This window comes from Triturus cristatus, chromosome 7 (assembly GCF_964204655.1).
Source record: "Triturus cristatus chromosome 7, aTriCri1.1, whole genome shotgun sequence".
NCBI lineage: Eukaryota > Metazoa > Chordata > Amphibia > Caudata > Salamandridae > Triturus > Triturus cristatus.
The window spans coordinates 1,284,375,303-1,284,393,571 of NC_140590.1; the positions used below are offsets into that span (position 1 = coordinate 1,284,375,303).

General features: G+C 46.2%; 2 protein-coding genes and 1 pseudogene across 2 annotated transcripts in view; all 3 read right to left on the minus strand.

Annotated features, from left to right (window-relative positions):
* The window catches only part of LOC146811889 (sulfotransferase 1 family member D1-like), a 502,151-nt gene that overhangs the window by 311,836 nt on the left and 172,046 nt on the right, over positions 1-18,269 (minus strand). The gene's annotated exons all lie outside the window — the stretch shown is intronic.
* The window catches only part of LOC146811890 (sulfotransferase 1 family member D1-like), a 249,934-nt gene that overhangs the window by 15,632 nt on the left and 216,033 nt on the right, over positions 1-18,269 (minus strand). The gene's annotated exons all lie outside the window — the stretch shown is intronic.
* Positions 50-17,158, minus strand: LOC146811891 (E3 SUMO-protein ligase KIAA1586-like; annotated as a pseudogene).

An 18,269-nucleotide genomic window follows, 5' to 3' on the forward strand; every position in this document is an offset into this window, starting at 1 on the left:
CAAGGATATGGTTGTCTTCTAAGAATTTAGTTAAAATGCTCTTGACGTATCACTCCGTAACCTTTGCAAGAAAGGGAAGGAAGGAGCTGGGATCAAAGTTTTTGGGTTTAGAGGCATCCAAAGATGGTTTCTTGAGGAGGGGAATAACTTTAGTTGGCTTCCATAGGACAGGCACAGAAGCTGTGGACAGCGAGTGATTGACCAATTCTAGGAAAGGAGGAAGAAGCTGGTACTGAAGTTTAATGGAGAGATCTGTTTTAAAGGATCATCCGGAGAGCTAGATTTCACCGGGCTGCAGAGAGTCCTAAAAAAGGGCAGACATATAGGGGGCAGCAAACTGAGCAGAGCCACAGGAGAATCGGTAACCACCAGCAACATAGTTTCAGACCAGAATTAACAGGGGAGAAGTGCAAGTAAATGTCTTCAATCTTCTTTAAAAAAAAATGGCGGCTAATTTGTTACAATGAGCATTAGACATGTTGATAGGGTCAACTGAAAACACTGGCTTCAAGAGGCCATTCAGCAGGCTAAAAATATCTTTAGCAAGATTATTCCTACAGCTAATTTGGCTAGCGTAGTAACCTGCCCTAGATTGCATGATCAGTGCATGACAGGATTTAGTAACGTATCTATATAAAACTTTTTGCATAGGGTCATGGGCTCTACTCCTGGAGCATTCTAGGACCTTACAGAGCTTCTTAGCCAAAGTGAGGGCCTAAATAAACCAGGGGGCAGCGGGTCTCTTCTTCACAGAGACTCATCTTATTGGAATAAAAGCATCTAAGGCAGTGGTAAGCCATAGTTTCAAGGTGCTATTTGCAGTCTCAGCATTGGGAGACAGCTGAGGACGACTGGCCTGAATGTAGTGGCCGAATCTCGATAGATCGAGCTTTTGTCAAGTACGTTTACGAATATGTTCAGTGGCTGATGTAGACACCTTGCAGGATAGGTGGTTGGACAGAGGGATTATAAAATGGTTGGTCCAGAGCACAGGTGAATATGAAGTAACCTGAAGGGAACTAAGGTTGCAAAAAATTAGGTCGTAAAGATGGTCCGCAGAGTGTATAGTAGGTATAACATGTTGAAATAACTGCATAGCAGCGAGGTCCTCAATAACATTTATGACATCGATGTCCTGCATGTCCTCCAGATGGAGATTGAGGTCCTCAAGGATATTGAAATTTGATAATTTGATAATCAAAGGAGCAATAAAATGAGTCAGTGCCTTCCTGAAGGCTTTCAATGGAAAGGTGGGACGGTTCATTAAAAGTCCCGAAAAGGTAAGGTTTTTAGTCAAAGAGATTTTAAACAAGGCAGTTTTGCGGTCTATGATGGTACACAGAGACAGACTACAGGTGAGTATCAGTGGCGGTCCGTCCATTGGGGGCGTTGGGGCGTTGCCCCCGCCCGCGCCTCCGCGCCCTCAGCTTCCTCGGTGAGGGAGAACTGTCAGTCAGTATGACGTTGGATCGCCCACCCCCTTCAGAGTCTGAAGGGGGTGGGCGGTCTGGCGTCATGTTGACTGACAGGCAGCCAGCAGCACACAAGTGCGCATGAGTGGGGACGGAGGGCGATTTTTGCACCGTGCCCAGTCATGCGCACTAGTGTTTCCCGAATCTGGCGCATGCCCATTAGGATAGCGAGGTTGAGGCAAGGCTCAAACCTCGGTCTCGTAATGGGTAGGCGGGCGGAGCGTAAGCCTGCTCTAAGCCAATCCTGGTGCTGCTCCAGCACCAGGATTGGCTGAGAGGGGTCAGATGGGCTGCGCCTGTTCCAGTGAGTGAGTGTGTAGGCGGCGGCGCCAGAAGTAACGGACCTGAGGCGAGGCAGCACGGACCCGGACCTGCTCAGGACAGGTAGGATTTTATTTTTTTTAAAAACACTCCCGCGCGACACCCCCGTCCCCCCCCCCCCACACGACACGAGCCGCGACTGGGCACGTACATCGCAAGGAGCGGGAAGCACTGTCTGTGGCACAATTATGAGAATTATGCAGAGGAAGGGTCAGAAATCTACAATTACCTAATAGAACAACCCCTTCACTCAAAAACCTCATCTCTGTCCCTTCAATCCTTTGTCTACCTCTGTCTGGAGGAAATGCTCTTTTTTTGTTGTTTTTTTTACTATATGCACACTTGGTTTTACTGCTATAGAGGAGGCTTGATTAATTGGAGCCCCTCTCTCTCCCATTCACTTCGTGGCCTCTCTGTGTAGGAATCGCCACTAGGGGGCGGGAGACCTCTCTGAGGATCACAGTCTTCACTCCTGCTCTGCCTGAACCTGCAGGGCCTTGAACTTGCCCGGCCTGTTTTCTCTGGGTGTCGCTGCCTGTAATTTGCGACGCCAATAACAATAAGTCACCGTGCCTCCCCTGTCGACCTCTATTTCCCAGCAATGCCTCACAAACTGCTGATTGCGAGAGGGCAGGTGGGGGTTATAAAGATACCTCTCACAATACAATTGCTTCCGTGTCTAACTTGTTTGTGATATTACATATTACTATTATATATATCTAGAGTGCATGTGATAGTCTGTTTCTGAAAAAGCAGTGCGCACGTGCGCCTGTGTATGCAGATAGTTCAAGGGGGTAGGTCCCTGCTGCAGAGCCCTGCTTGTGGAATCGGGAGTGACACATTTCAGTTATGTCAAGCTTACGAGGTAGGTTTATGTTTCAATGTGCGTATGTAGATGCAAAACTTGTCATTAGGAAGTATTTCTGCGTATATCGTGGATTCTAGAATAGGTGTGGCCCATTGTCTTTCTAAATAAAATGTAACTCAAAAGTGTGGTCTAAACAACTTTTTTTAAATGATCAATATCTTCAGTATTTTTTCACCGCATCATGTAGAAAAATATCTACGGTGGCACTTCCAGGACTCTGGAAACTCGTGTTTCAGGAAATGACAACCCTTTTCATTGGAGACATTAGGAATAGTGTATTAATCACAAATGAGCAGTTCAAACTTGATTGCAAAATGATTGCTCTTCTGAAAATTCCAAGCTACTCTGGTTTACAGAATGAGTCTTTTGCTGACAGAAACTTTCCCCAAGGCAAAGTTACTTATTTCCATTTAAGTTGGCTTCCACTCTATGCCACTTCCACTAAGTTCATAAAAACAGAAGCACTTCATCATCTTGTCCTATTTTTTGTTTTCTCTGAGAGTGAGCCAAAATATTTATTGTTTAATACAACGTTTTAAACTTTTGCTATTAGTGGTGTAAGTGTACAGCAGATAGTCTGCTGCGGAGAGTCCATTACAGGTACCGTTTTAGGGTTAGACCGAGGGTTTCATTGATGTGGGAAGGTGGGTGGGGAGGAGGCAACCATAGATGCAGAGTAAGATTGAAAACAACAAATGTATGCTTTCTTCTGAAATCTACTAAACGCATACAATTCTGTATATTTGGTATTTCCTCCCTTTGTGTGTTTTACAAAACTGAGAAAATAAGTTGAGAAAAGTTCACCTAGAAATGCAATCCTGAATTAAGCAAATGATTAACATTTTTAACACACTAATATGCTACAGTGCCTTAGATATGTGTTAATTGCCTCTTCCGTAGGTTTCTGCAGTGGCCCTTACGTGTATTGAATTGAATGTTTACAGGTCGATAACAGAACAGGGAAGCACTCGGACATGAGAGTGGCTGCTCTGATGGAATCATGATTCAGATTTAGGGACACAGACGCTCGTTGATCAAGAGCACGTTAGTAGTCACGCCAGCGATTTTGCTTTCAATAATCACATGATGCAAGGTTGGATCAGGGTGTCAGCATATTTCCTCGCAGTCGCAGCATAAAGAGTTGATTTTTTGTGTGTTTTATGCTGAATATTTGTAGAAGTCGTGGAGTAAGTAGAATATTTGTAGAAGCCAAAAATACCATGTACGTTGAAGCTGGCAGATTACTGGATCACAGACCCGGTACGATGGACCAAAAGCATGGACCCGGTCTACACATAGAGAACGTTCTACAAAAACATGGAAAGTTAGAGATAAGTTTTATTTTATTTTATTTTATTACCGGGCCGCTCCCCCCCATGAACCCATGCTACTCTCCCTCCCCCACCACCCGTCATGCCGGCTGCGACTCCACACTCATGCTACGTACTGAATGCATGGGATAAACAGTGCCCTCATCAAAGACTATTCAAAAACCACTGCTGTGAACCCATATCTAGAATATGTATTCTATCAGCCTGTACTTTTATAGGTGACGTTTTGGCTGCGAAAATAATTACACTGCGATTATTATTTCCTGTATTCATGATTGTCAGATCTAAAAAATTGGTCGTCTTAGAACTAGCCTCCTGTTCCTGTCTCCGTGTCTTACAGTGGTGTCCTGTGATCACCTTCGGTATATTTATTTAGTTTCTTGCCAATTTGTTGAGAGCCGGCGCGCCGGTAGTTTAACTGCGTTTGGGTGCAGGCGTGTGCAAGGCAGGGTCAGGACACAGAGTTCTGGCTGTTGGTATGGCAGGCACTGCATTCAGACAAGGCCATCGAGGCGCTGTACTCCCTCTCCCCTCTCCCCCCCCCCCCCCCCGTAAGCAGTATTTACACTCTTAAATTCGGCTCCTTGTTCTCTCACTCCATTGCATTACAATGGAAGCTTAGTATTTTCATTCTAAAATATTTTGTTATGATTCTGTTTTAATGTGACTTATAATAAATAAGATTATAATTTAACGAAATATCATATAATAATAAATATGTGGTGGCTTGGGGGTCAGGGTTCACCCCTTGCCCTATAACCCGGGCACAAGTTGCGGATTGGTTTGGGCATCTTTTACAGAGCCAGGTTACTCCAGTATTAAGTTGTACTTTGTGCTGTTTGTAGGTGAGTCCTTTTGGAGAGTGGCTGCTCAGGCTGCATGGAGGAGACCAGTGTAGTGTTTAGGGGTGGATTATAATTAGGGCTCCCGGTTGTATGCTATTGATTTATGTTTTCGTCTGTATTTATCCGTATTCAATGTTTGCCATCTTATCTGTATTTATTCATATTTATTTTGTGTTTGGAAAACACACGAAGTCATAAAATTGTGTTTTTAACATTTATTTAACATGCATTCATACTTTGATGCCTGTCTTGTTTGAGCAAAGAATGGGTGTGTTACTTGGAGGATTAGTGCTTGGGTGTGTGCTTGGGACATTAGTGCACAGGTGTGTTCCAAGAGCATTAATGCATAGGGTGTGGCTGGACCATTAGTGCACAGGTGTATGCCTGGAGCCCTAGTGCACAGGTGTGTGCGTGGAGCATTATTGCACAGGTGTGTTCTAGGAGCATTGGTGCACGGGTGCATTAGTGCATGGGTGTGTGCCTAGGGCATTAGTACACTCCGAAGGGTATGAATGTTCCTAATTTTGTCTGAAAATGTAATGAAGAAACAGGATGGGAACTCATTTTCTGGGGATGACTCTCTTTGTTAAGTGGGGAAACTGAGATTATAATGTTAATGCATTTTAGTTTCAGCAGGACTTCACCTAAGAACATACCCTCTGCAGTGGGCTCTATGTGTGTTTGCAGCTCTAGTCTCTGTGCTTCTCAAATTTGCTTGAAAATGCACCCTTTACCCACTTTAAGGTGGTCGAGCTCAGTCGCTGCGCTCGCTCGCCACGGAGCACTCCGACAGAAAAGTTTACGCCACACCACTTTCAAATGTCACCATCCGCCACTGGTGAGTATGTCTCTGTAAATAACAGCAATGCCACCGCCTCTGCCACTAGTTCTGTTGAGTTTCTTTAAGTAGTAACAGAGGGGAGTGCCAGAGCAGATTCTGCAACTGAGGACTGTCTCACCCAAGTCTCAGTGAGAAATATGACATCTGGAGCATTATCAGGAATAAATGGTGTTTGACCAAAGTCTGGCAATTAATGCTGTTGAGCTTATAGTCCGTAGGCCTGGATTGTGAATTAATAGTCTGTGAGGTTAGGAAAAACCTACTATTCAACCCAGAAGGACAGGCCTGGAAGCCACAGGTCCTGCAAGTGAACCTTGATTCCTCAGGGGCCCACACATGCGAGCTACAAAGCTGTGAGGAATCCTTGAGTGCAAAAAGATCAGGGGCCAAATTACCTACGGGAGCTAGATGGGGCAGAGTGACTGGCCCCTGGCATCCTACAGGCGTGGACAGGCTTGCCTTTGGCATGCCAGCGGCACACATGCTGCACGACCGTGCTGAAAGCCTTCATTAAGTAACTGGGGAGCTCTAACATGCTCCTCCCTGCATGGCTTCCGATTGGTTCCCCCTGAGCAAATCGGAATGCAACAAGGGCAAGCAACGGGGAAATCGGGACAACACACGTGAAAGTGCTCAGTAATTTACAAAGGCGTATAAAACATTACAAATAGCAAGCCCAAAGCACTGTCAGTGGCAACAAAGTAAGGCGAAGGCAGCAACAGCTTAACTAATGTGGCTGGCGCGACCACCCTGAAGCCTTTATTGAGCAACCGGGGAGCTCTTAACAGGCTCCTTCTGATACAGCTTCCAATTGGTTCCCCCTGAGCCAATCAGAATGCAGCAAGTGTTAGCAATGGGTATTGGGACGACGCCAGTGAAAGTACTCAGAAATGTAACAAGCATTGGCATAGCCAATAGGTCTCGCCTTTGGGACCTTACAAGTGTTTAGCCATGCAACAGTTGCATAACTAAATACATAAGGTCCCAAAAGCGAGACCTATTGGCTATGCAAAGCGGCCGTGCGGCCGCGAAAGTGAAGGTGATCGCAATCACAATCAAACATCAAAGCGGCCGTGCGGCCACGAAAGTGAAAGTAATCACGGTACAGCACGGCGCGCGCGCCCGCGCACATGCACTGTAGATCTAGGCTGGCCTGGTAGCACTTTTTGGAGCCCTCTCAATAAGTCTCGCCAGACCAGCGCATGCGCTGGGTCAGGCGAGACCTAAAAATGGAAAAGGAACAATTGATGGCCGGAATGCTGAAACAATGTCAAACATTGAGCCCCAGTACAGAGATCTGGACCTAAATCCATAGTTTTTTTCACACCATGGCGTTCCAGTTTAGATCCAGCCATATGCAAATCAGTCTTGACCCTTCTCTCCATGGGAACAGTCTAGGCCATGGCAGAGACATCTTAAGGATTTTGGGGGCCCTGGGCCAAACATATTTTGGGGGCCCCTGTGCAGAACAGCTTTGAATTTATGATACAAATTGAGCCCCTGTTTCCCACGCAGTTTCCGCTTCCTCAGCTGCGTTAGCGATCTAGTTTGCATCATGGGCATTAGGCTATATTTTCCCCGATGTAAACAGATGCGCGCAGCTGACAGCGGTAGGATTTAGTGTTCCCTGCCCTGCTACTAGGTTTTTAATACTTTTTAACTTGTATATATGTGGCTGAATTACTCTGTGCTTTTTAACAATTTCTCCTACCTATGCGCACTTGCACTTTACTTGATTCTGCTTGCCTACACCTCCTTAGCTGCTCCGATTCGCATCTCGCTTTTCCTCCAGTCCTTGTCCGCTGCGGCTGATACACCGATTGAGCGGAGGGCTGGGGCTACTATTGGGCACCTCACTTCCGCCGTCACAGTTTCCGCTTCCTCAGCTGCATTAGCGATCCAGTTTGCATCATAGGCATTAGCCTAAATTTTCCCGATGCACACAGACGCCCGTCAGCATCCTGGAGGCGTCCGGCGCCAGCCATGCTGCCCAGTTCCCCCCCAGTGAGTTTCTTCCACTATATTACATTAGGGAAAAACCGCTTAGCCTTAGGCGGCTACCATTATGTCAGTGTACAGCGGCTGATCCGAGCTTGGAGGTAGACTTTCAACGCAATAAGTGCAACTGGTCTCCTCCAGCCAAGGAAACGTGTACCCAAGATCCTCCCACGCAACAATAAGTGTAAAAACAATAAGAAAACAGAGGACTTAAAGGCCACACTTTTAAATTGTCGCTCCATGCAAATGCATGAACCACACATTTATGACCTACTTTTAGATGAACAGCCTTATCTCTTATTTCTCACTGAGACCTGGCTGTCTGAAGCCACCAACCCTACTATCACCTCCGCCATCCCTACGGGTTATAAAATCCTTAGGAGGGAACGACCGAGTGGGAAGGGGGGCGGTGTCCCCATAATTTACAATAAAAAACTAGACTGCTCTCCCATCCCGATGGAAAACATTGAGGGCGCAGAGTCCTTAGGCTTCCGCTCAACCTTATCCCCCCATCATAGCATAGCTGGTTTTCTGATTTACAGACCTCCCAGTGCAATTGGAAATTTTATTACTACGCTTAATACATCCACCACCTCCCTGGCCTTAAAATACAACAACTGCCTTGTTGTGGGAGATCTCAATATACATATAGATAATAGAAAAGACCCTCAAACAATTTCCCTTATTGGAGACGCTGCAGGCCTGCAACATGTTTCCATGTATTTCTTCAGCCACCCATGAGAAGGTCCATACCCTCGACCACATTTTTCACAACTTTGACAGATCAGTAAGCTTACTTCTTCTCATTACCTGGTCTGACCACCACCTATTAAAATTCATCATTCCCAACTCTGCCACTGCCCCTCGGGCTAACGCAGGGCAGAGGGTCCCTAATTACAGGACATTCCATAAAATATCCATCCCAATGTTAGCAGACGCCCTCAGTTATTCCTCACCAGAGCTGTCTGGCTGCCCCGACTCGGACGCCCTCTCAATAGATTCATGGCTCCGAACCAACATCGGTGCAGCGGTATCGGTGGTTTCCCACTCCTCAAAGAGGTGGGCCCCACCAGCTCCATAGTTTTACGGTTCCCTTAGATGTAGCAAAAACAATTGTAGAAGAATGGAACGGAAATGGCGTAAATCCTATGCACCTTAGGACAGGAAGGTGTATAAAGACACCTTAAAAGCTCATTACATTCTCGTGAAGGCAGCCAAGAAAAACTTCTTTCAAACCAAGATAGAAAATGCCCAAAATAAGAGTAAGGAAATCTTTAGCATAGTTAAATCCTTTACCGCCCCGAAAGCCGGGACAAAGGAAGGGCCATGCACAGAAGAATGGTCTAAGCAAATAGCTCAATTCTTCCACAAAAAGCTCTCTCGTGATCAAACAAGCATTCACTAACATCTCAGAGGAAGAACTGACCTTCTACCTTAGTTCTAATAACAAATTTCACCTCTTGGATCCTCCATCTTTACTAGCTTTCCCTGAGTTTCAGCTTGAAGAATCACTGACCCTTCTCCAAAGCATTAAGTCTGGCTCTCCTATCGACCCATGTCCAGCGAATATCCTGAACCTATTAGCTCCCACCATGAACCCCATGGTAAACCAGCTCTTTAATGCTTCCCTCTCCTCAGGGAACATGCTGAAATTATGGAAGAATGCTAAGATTCTTATACTGATAAAAAAGGCTAACGCCAAACTGACGGACCCTGACAACTACAGGCCAATCTCCCTTCTTCCTGCTCTCTCCAAAGTATTAGAGCAGCATGTAAACAAGGCCCTCCAAAAACACATTGAAGATGGGAAGCTCCTTCCTGAGTCCCAATCCGGTTTTAGGGCTATTTACAGTACGGAGTCCGCTTTGCTGGAAGTGACTGAATTTCTCAAGGGTAAGCTGGACCAGGGAGGCAAGGCTGTTCTGATACTGCTCGATCTGTCGGCGGCCTTCAATACAGTCCCACATGAGAGGCTCCTGGAGAGACTTGCTAGCATCGGCCTGGGGGACCGCCTTAACATGGATGTCATCCTTCTTGGCAAATAGATCTCAGGACATCTGGCTCCCCCCTTTCTTATCCCCGGTTCCGGCCATGAATGTAGGTGTCTCTCAGGGCTCCATTCTCAGTCCTACCCTTTTTAATATATATCTATCCCCCCTTGAGTTTCTGGTAGAGGAAGAGGGCGTCAAAATAGTTTCCTGTGCTGATGACACTCAGCTGAGTTTTACATGTGAAAAAGGAACCAACTTTGACGGGCAATGATTAGGACTTTCCTCACAAAGGTTTTTAACTGGCTTAAGATCAATCAGCTGAAGTGCAATCCTGACAAAACTGAAGTTGTTTTCTTTGGTAATCCAGAAACGCTCTTGGTGACAAAAAGATCAGCCACCCCCGCCCGCAGAAAGGAGAAAGTCAAAAACTTGCGCTTGCTTTGGCATGCTCCGGATGCCAACAAAATTCCTGCCACTGTTACCGCATGAGAGTAGAAAGATTGTGGAGCAGGCTCTGATTACATCAAAGCTTGACTATGTCATCAGCTTGTACATCGGTCTTCCCAAATCCATAATCCAGCGCCTACAAGTGGTACAAAATGCGGCAGCCAGAGCCATCCTGAGACCTAAACCCAGATCTAGTATGACCCCTATTCTTAAGTCTCTACACTGGCTCCGCATAAAGAACAGATCGACTTCATAGCGATGACCATCTTCTTTAAAGCTTTCCATGGCTTAAGAGCCAGCTAACTAAATAAGCGCGCTAATCGCTACACAACATCTAGACCCCTAAGATCTTCCAATGCCAACCTGGCCATCGTGCCTAAAATATGCCATGCCTGCACTGGAGGCAGATTCCTCGCCTTTCTAGGTGCAAAATTGTGGAAAAGACTCCCTGAGTTTCTGAGACTAACCACAGACCTACTCTCTTTCAGGAAGAACTTAAAAACCTGGCTTTTTAATAACTGATGGGTCTTTCATGAATGTTTTACTCCTACTGTCACTTTTTGTGACGCACCGGCAGCGTAAAAAATGTGCATGTTGCACACTATTTACAAAGTAACGCATCTAGGCAGATGCGTCACTTTGTAAACCCCTGCACCGCATTATACCTGCGCCAGGTATAATGTATGCAGGGTGGGTGCTACCCCGCAAGAAGCCTTGCAGAAGTGGCGCATTGAAATCTATGAGAACTCAGTGCGCCGCTTCTTGGACCCCATTGCGTCAATATCTTACCCCTGCCTCACGGCAGGTGTAAGACTGATGCATTCTCTTTCACGTGGGGCTGTCCCATGTGAAAAGACACATCGCTGGATTTGTATCTATTTTCAAACACACCCCAGCAATGCATCACTGTTGCGCTTACAGATACGTCAGAAATACTGACGTATCTGTAACTCCTTGCGACATGATGCGTCATACAGTAACTATGATGCATCCATCATGTCGCAAGGAGGGCGCACTAAGAATTGACGCATCCCTGTTTTCACACAGCGATACATCACTTCTCATAAATAAGGCCCTAAATGTGTTTACAGCCAATATTCAGGGATAGTTATGTGTGTTTTAAATATTGTACCACACCAGCAGCTCACCAATATTACTGCAAATAATCCCTGTGATGCCCTCCCATTTCTTATATGTTAGGCCTTGTTTGATATAAAATAAACTTTTTTTTATGTATATTGCATGAAACATAAACACAACATTTCTCTGCAAAATGGCTGTACTAGACTCTCACACACCAGCTACATAAAAAATAAAGTAAAGGAAAACAGTATTTAAAACAATCTGTTTAAGAAATTTGCAAGGTCATGAGGGCAAAAGTCTGGAGAATGGAGATGACTGCCAGGGGGCCCCCTGAAAGGCTGGGGCCTGGGGCCAGAGCCCACTTGGCCCATGCATTAAAACGTCTCTGGGCCATGGGTACTCACAAACTTTCTCTCGGGGGCCAAATTTACAGTGTGGTTTATGGCAGAGGGCCACACCGGTGGGGGCGGGGGCAGTGGGGGAGGGGGCGGGACTCTCTCCCTCCCTCTCTCTATATCTCCCGCCCTCTCTCTCTCCGTCTCCCTCTCTCTCTCTATCACTCTCTCTCTCCCCCTCTCTCCCTCCCTCTCCCCCTCTCTCCCTCCCTCTCTCCCTCTCTCTCTCTCTCTGTCTCCCTCCCTCTCTCTCTCTCTCTCTCTGTCTCCCTCTCTCTCTCTGTCTCCCTCTCTCTGTCTCCCTTTCTCTCCCTGTCTCCCTCCCTCTGTCTCCTTCTGCCTGTCTCCCTCCCTCTGCCTGTCGCCCTCCTCCCTCTCTCTCTCTCTCTCCCTCCCTGTCTCTATCTCTCCCTCCCTCTCTCTCTCCTTCTCCCTACCTCTCTCTATCACTCTCTCTCTCCCTTCCTCTTTCTCCCTGTCTCCTTCCCTCTGTCTCTCTCTCTCTGTCTCCCTCCCTCTGTCTCCCTCTATCTGTCTCCCTCCCTCGGTCTGTCACCCTCCTCCCTCTGTCTCCCGCTGTCTGTCTCCCTCCCGCTGTCTGTCTCCCTCTCTCTGTCGCCCTCCCTCTCTCTCCCTCTGTCACCCTCTGCCTGTCTCCCTCCCTCTGTCTGTCGCCCTCCTCCCTCTCTCTATCTCTCCCCCCTCTCTCTATCTCTCCCTCCCTCTCTCTCTCCGTCTCCCTCCCTCTCTCTATAACTCTCTCTCTCCCTCTCTCACTCTGTCTTCCTCTGTCTCACTCACTCTGCTTGTCTCCCTCTCTCTCTCTCTCTGTCTCCCTCCCTCCCTCTGTCTCCCCCTCTCTATCTGTCTCCCTCTCTCTGTCTCCCCGTCTCTCTTCCTCTGTCTCCTCCCTCTCTCTCCCTCTGTCTCCCACCCCCTGTCTCCCTCCGTCTTTCTCCTTCCGTCTGTCTCCCTCCGTCTGTCTCCCTGTCGTGTCTCTGTCTCCCTCTGTCTATCTCCCTCCGTCTCCCTCTATCTGTCTCCCTCCCTCTGTCTGTTGCCCTCCTCCTTCTGTCTCCCTCTGTCTGTCTCCCTCCCTCTGTCAGTCTCCCTCTGTCCGTCCCCCTCTGTCTCCCTCTCTCTGTCTCCCTCTGTTTTCCTCTCTCTCTGTTTCCCTCTCTCCCTCTGTCTCCCTCTGCCTGTGTCCCTCCCTCTGTCTGTCACCCTCCTCCCTCTCTCTATCTCTCCCTCTCTCTGTCACTCACTCCCTCCCTCTCTTTCTCCGTCTCCCTCCCTCTCTCTATCACTCTCTCCCTCCTTCTCCCTCTCCCTCCATCTGTCTCCTTCTATCTGTCTCCCTCCCTCTGTCTGCCACCCTCCTCCCTCTGTCTCCCGCTGTCTGTCTCCCTCCTGCTGTCGGTCTGTCTCCCTCTCTCTGTCTCCCTCCCTCTCTCTCCCTCTGTCTCCCTCCGTCTATCTCCCTCTGTCTGTCTCTGTCTCCCTCTGTCTCCCTCCGTCTCCCTCCGTCTCCCTGTATCTGTCTCCCTCCCTCTGTCTGTCGCCCACCTCCCTCTATCTCCCTCTGTCTGTCTCCCTCCCTCTGTCAGTCTCCCTCTGTCCGTCCCCCTCTGTCTCCCTCTCTCTGTCTCCCTCTGTTTCCCTCTCTCTGTTTCCCTCTCTCTGTTTCCCTCTCTCTGTCTCCCTCTGTTTCCCTCTCTCTGTTTCCCTCTCTCTGTTTCCCTCTCTCTGTTTCCCTCTCTCTGTCTCCCTCTGTCTTTCTCCCTCTCTCTCTGTTTCCCTCTCTCTGTTTCCCTCTCTCTGTCTCCCTCTCTCTCTCTGTCTCCCTCTCTCTCTGTCTCCCTACCTCTGTCTGTCTCTGTCTCCCTCCCTCCCTACATCTCCCTCTCTCTGTCCCCATCTGTCTCCCTCTGTCTGTCTCCCTCTGTCACCTCACCCGCTGCTCTCACTCCCTGCTGCCCTCCGTCACCTCACTCCCCCTCACCAGCTGCTCTCACACCCTGCTATCCTGCCTGTCACCCTCGGTCACCTCATCCTGCGTGTGTCACCCTGGGCTGAGACTGCTTCCCGGGCACACACAGCCGCACCCGAGTACTTCACAGGTCTTTCAAAAACCATTCACTTGTTAATGAGGCTTTGTTGTATTTCACCTCTTCTTAACGCCCCTGCATCTCCCCTCAATCAGAGGGGAGATGCAGGGGCGCCAAGAAGAGGTGAAATACAACAAAGCCTCATTAACAAGTGAATGGTCTTTAAAAGAATCGCCCGGCCCCCATAGCTCCGCGCTGCTGAAACCGGCGGTGTTTGCTGGTCCTGTGTACGCAGTGGTCGAAGTGGGGAAAAAAAAGTAGGGGAACTGTGGGCGGAGACTCAAGGGGCGGGAATAACCCAAGGATTGGATTAGTGGGCGGAGTCGGGGGTGTGGCTAGAAATAGCAAAACATTCCAATTTTTGAACGTTTGGCATTTCACTGACCAGTTACAGCTTATAACGTTATTTAATTCAAAGACTCAATAAACATGTTTATTTGAGGTTTAATATATAAATTGTTTATATTTAATTCATTTACAATGTGGGACATGTTTCCAATCACAGAATATTCCAAATAAGTGGAATCATAAGCCATTTGTCTCCGAGCCATGCAGTTTCTTTCATCTGCACTTCTCCTCCCTTTTTCTAACCATTTCTGAACATAAAATTCAGGTTTAAATTCTATGACAGGTGGCCCCACGATATTTATGAACATTATAGAAGACAGACGATTGATTGATATTCTGTTCCGCAGTGGTGTGAGCACATCATTCATTACACTAAAGCCCCGTTCACATTCAGCAGTTGAGGTACAAAAGGTGTTTATAATGTGCATTAATGGTTTCAGGCTTTCAGGGATGCAATTTTTATTTTGTTTGTACTCTCTGAAACCAAGGATGTACTGCCTGGTATCAAATACATGCAACCTGCTACAAAGGTTTTGTAATTCTCCCTCACCGTATAAGATGTCTACTGGATCTGGCCAATAAACTGGTTGTAGGAGTTTCTATGTACTAACTCTTTGTATTCTATTTCATCATTGTTTGTGGTTGTGCATCTAGAAACATTTGATGCATTAGACATTGTCATCCTTTTTCGCAGGTTATTTGCTAAGCTCCTAAAGAACTGTGCCCTATTGATGCTAACACAGCCTTTGCTCTGTTGCAGTCCTACACCAGCAAACTGCATCCGTTCAGCAGCATCTAATGCAGTTGTAGCAAAGGGCCCAGGTGAATCAGCCATTGATTCAAACACTAAAATCTGCATCTGTATTGAACGATCGGCCTCATATATGGTCATATCACGCCGCTGCAGCCTTCTGGATAGGTCACTCAATTCTGTGAGAGCATCATATAAAATGCCCATATTTTCAACAAACACCAGGGAGGTTAATAAACGGTTTAAACCAGCATATTTCCTCTGTTCAATGTCACTCCTCGTTGAGTCTTCGGAAGATTCCATGAAATGTTTACTAAGTGCTTTGTAGTTATTCCAAACAGCTCTCACAGATCTTTCACTTGAGGACACCCAACGTACATCTAGCACCTTTCCAATTGCCAGAAGTCTTACTTCTACCTCCAGAGCACATTCCCCAAGCTCTCTCTGATTTCTCGGAGAGGCATGGTAGGTGGTATATAGTTTATCAAAAAAAACTTTGAGCTGATTAATGCCTGCGACTTCTTTACAAACATCACCCACAGCAATCTCCAGCTTGTGGTTAGCACAGTGCCATACACTCAACTGTGGATATTTCAGTTTCAGAAGAGTTGCCACACCGGATTTCCTACCTATCATATTGGAAGCACCATCTGTTACAAGCTGAACCAAATGACTTTATAAATACTCATCAGTAAAACCGTGTCTCTCTAAGCATGCAAGTAAGGTATCTAAGATTATATCTGCTGCTGTGCTTGGCAACTCAACAAGGTCTAAGAAAAAGGTCAGTGGCTCATTGTGTTTATCAATACATGCTCTTACACAGATAATTAGTGTGGTCAATTTACTAACTGTGGTAGATTCATCTATCATGAGGCTTATTTTTGATTCATTCTGCAAGATACAATCAATCAGCCTTGACCTCATTGTAGCAGCAATATGGTCTATTAGGGCGCTCATGTTTGCCTATTTTGTATGCAGTTCTGAATACACGGCATGTCTCTTCCTGTACTTTCATTTGCATTTTCAAATTGTACTGTGGAATACTTTCACGGGCCCTCTGTTCTAAAATAGCTAGTGCCTTAAGATGACAGGAGCTATTCTTATGACGAAATATTTTTTTTCGCAGAGTTCGCAGAGAAATTAACTGCTTGTCTTTAGAAGGGCCATATGGGATGACCAAGCAATCTACCCATTCCATGGAGAGATGCACACCTTGACTTGTTTCTGTTTTAAGATTTACCTTCCTGCACACTTTACATCCAAGCTTGCCTTTGGAAAATAAGAGCCATGGATACTCTGTACGTTTGATTTCAAGTTGTTCCGAAGACCAGCAGGCTGGGTGATCAATTTGATCCACACTCTCCACCACATTTCCTTGGAGGAGTATGTGACTGTTGTTAGTGCCACAGCCATCTAACAATACTTCGTCTTCAGAATCGACTCTTCTCCTCTTTTCGGGCATCCTGCCACTTTCACTTGTTTGCCTTTCAAAACCCTGATTTGCATTTGCCATTGGTCCTTCCGAACTGGAGCCTGGGGACTTGCGTGTTTCGCGAGATGTGGCTGGAGCATTTTTCTTCTGCAGCCACTGAAGCATCTGCATAAATAATTGTGTAAATATATACATTTTAAAATAAGCACTGTACCATAACTCATGATTTATTTTAAATGCTGGCTGTCGGTACAAATTGGGATTTTCCACAAGACAATTTAAGAAAGAGTCCATGTCATTTTTTAATCCCACGGTAAACCCTATATTGAATATTACCCGTTTGACAATGAAAACTATGGTGTAAATTAAAATGTGTCAGCCCACACTTAAGGCATTTACTTGAAAAATATTTTTACATGCATTTATGCAATGGAATAATGCGGGAATTAAATGCTACATTGTTTGTATCAATGAGCAGGTCCCAATAAATGTGAGGGAATAGATTGAATAGTCTCAGAACCTGGCTGAGGCTCTTTACCTCTTTAAAACTTGACGTTGGATTGAAGAAAGTCGAATACTGCGAAGCTTCTGGGTAAGCAGCAATTTATGTGGCAGGCGGAAGAGATTTAGGAAGCACCACTACTTCCGAGATTCTGTAACAACTGTGCTTTGCGGCCTATGCAGTGACACTGATTTGCCTCCGATCTAGCAGTAAACCTGATCCCTCTATGGCCTTGCAGTGCCGTGGTTTGATGATGACCTGTCTTTCTGGTTTGAGAACAGAAACACCCTCATCCGGTTTCTGGTGAGTGTCTGCAACTGCACGATCTGAGAAATCTTTCAAATAAAGAAGGGAATGTTAAATAAAAGTTAGCATGAATTTGCTAGAAAATAATGATCATTTTGCACTGGTATCTACAGAATGGGAACTGCGCAATTTTACATTGTTCCATAACTAAGTTCAGGGACAAAAAAAACTGTTAGACACCAGTAAACCCTGGTTTAAAGACCACTGTTCTAACTATTGAGCTCTGCTGCCCATTCCTGCACCTTCTCATAAAGTTGGGCCTTCTTGAATGGCCAAGTCAACCCCCTAGATGTCTTACTGCAGTACACATCTTATAGCAGCTGGTAAACAAGACATGGAACATAATAAGTTGATACGTTCTGGCATAATGCATTTTAGTTATCTGAGGCAGTGTGTGCATAATAGTTACATTTTATTACCACTTGTACCTCACTGTCAGTGTTTTTTTGGGTGCTGGGGGCACTGTTGACTACGTCATTCAGTGATACTCGAGCAAAGCAAAGTTGTAGTCCTATGTTTTTTTTATGTGCTTCACGCAGCATGCACGAGGTCAGCATTAGATGTTCAAACATGAATGGTAAAATATCCTAGTTTGCAGATGTTTTCCACATAATTATAGCTCTGCCGTATTTTTCCACATGATACATCTCCCGCATAATCTGATGGTTTTAACAAAAAAAGAATTGTAGCTCAAACGGATCAAAAGTTACTAAACAACGTGAATTGTGTTGCTGTGAAGTGGAAGGCCGCGTGCAAAGGTTGACTGGTCACCTTTCTCACCGCTGCATTTGCATGTTACACTGGAATTAATGAGGCGAAAGCTTTCCAGAGACTGTTAGTATGTGTAAAAATGTCAAAATAATAATGTATCAGAAAATGTACTACATAACACTGCAGTCTTTTTTGCTGCATAATTTAGTCAACACTGCAACATAATGTTGTCTTCCATTGCTGCATAATTGCAGTGGCCCCAAAGCAGGCAGCACATGCTAAAAGTGCTTGTGTATGAAGCAGAGAGACAATGAAGTTTGTGAGCTTAGGGACATATTTATGGGAATGGTGGCGCAGGGCAGCACAGCAAGTTACTTTGCTGCGCTGCCCTGCGTCACAGGGAAAGGGCGGGAATGTGCCGTATTTATCCAATATGGTGCATTCCGGTCTTTTCCCCCTGCATTGGCGCCATTTCGACAGCCTAGCTTCAACGCAGGCACACTTGCCCCATGGTGCAAG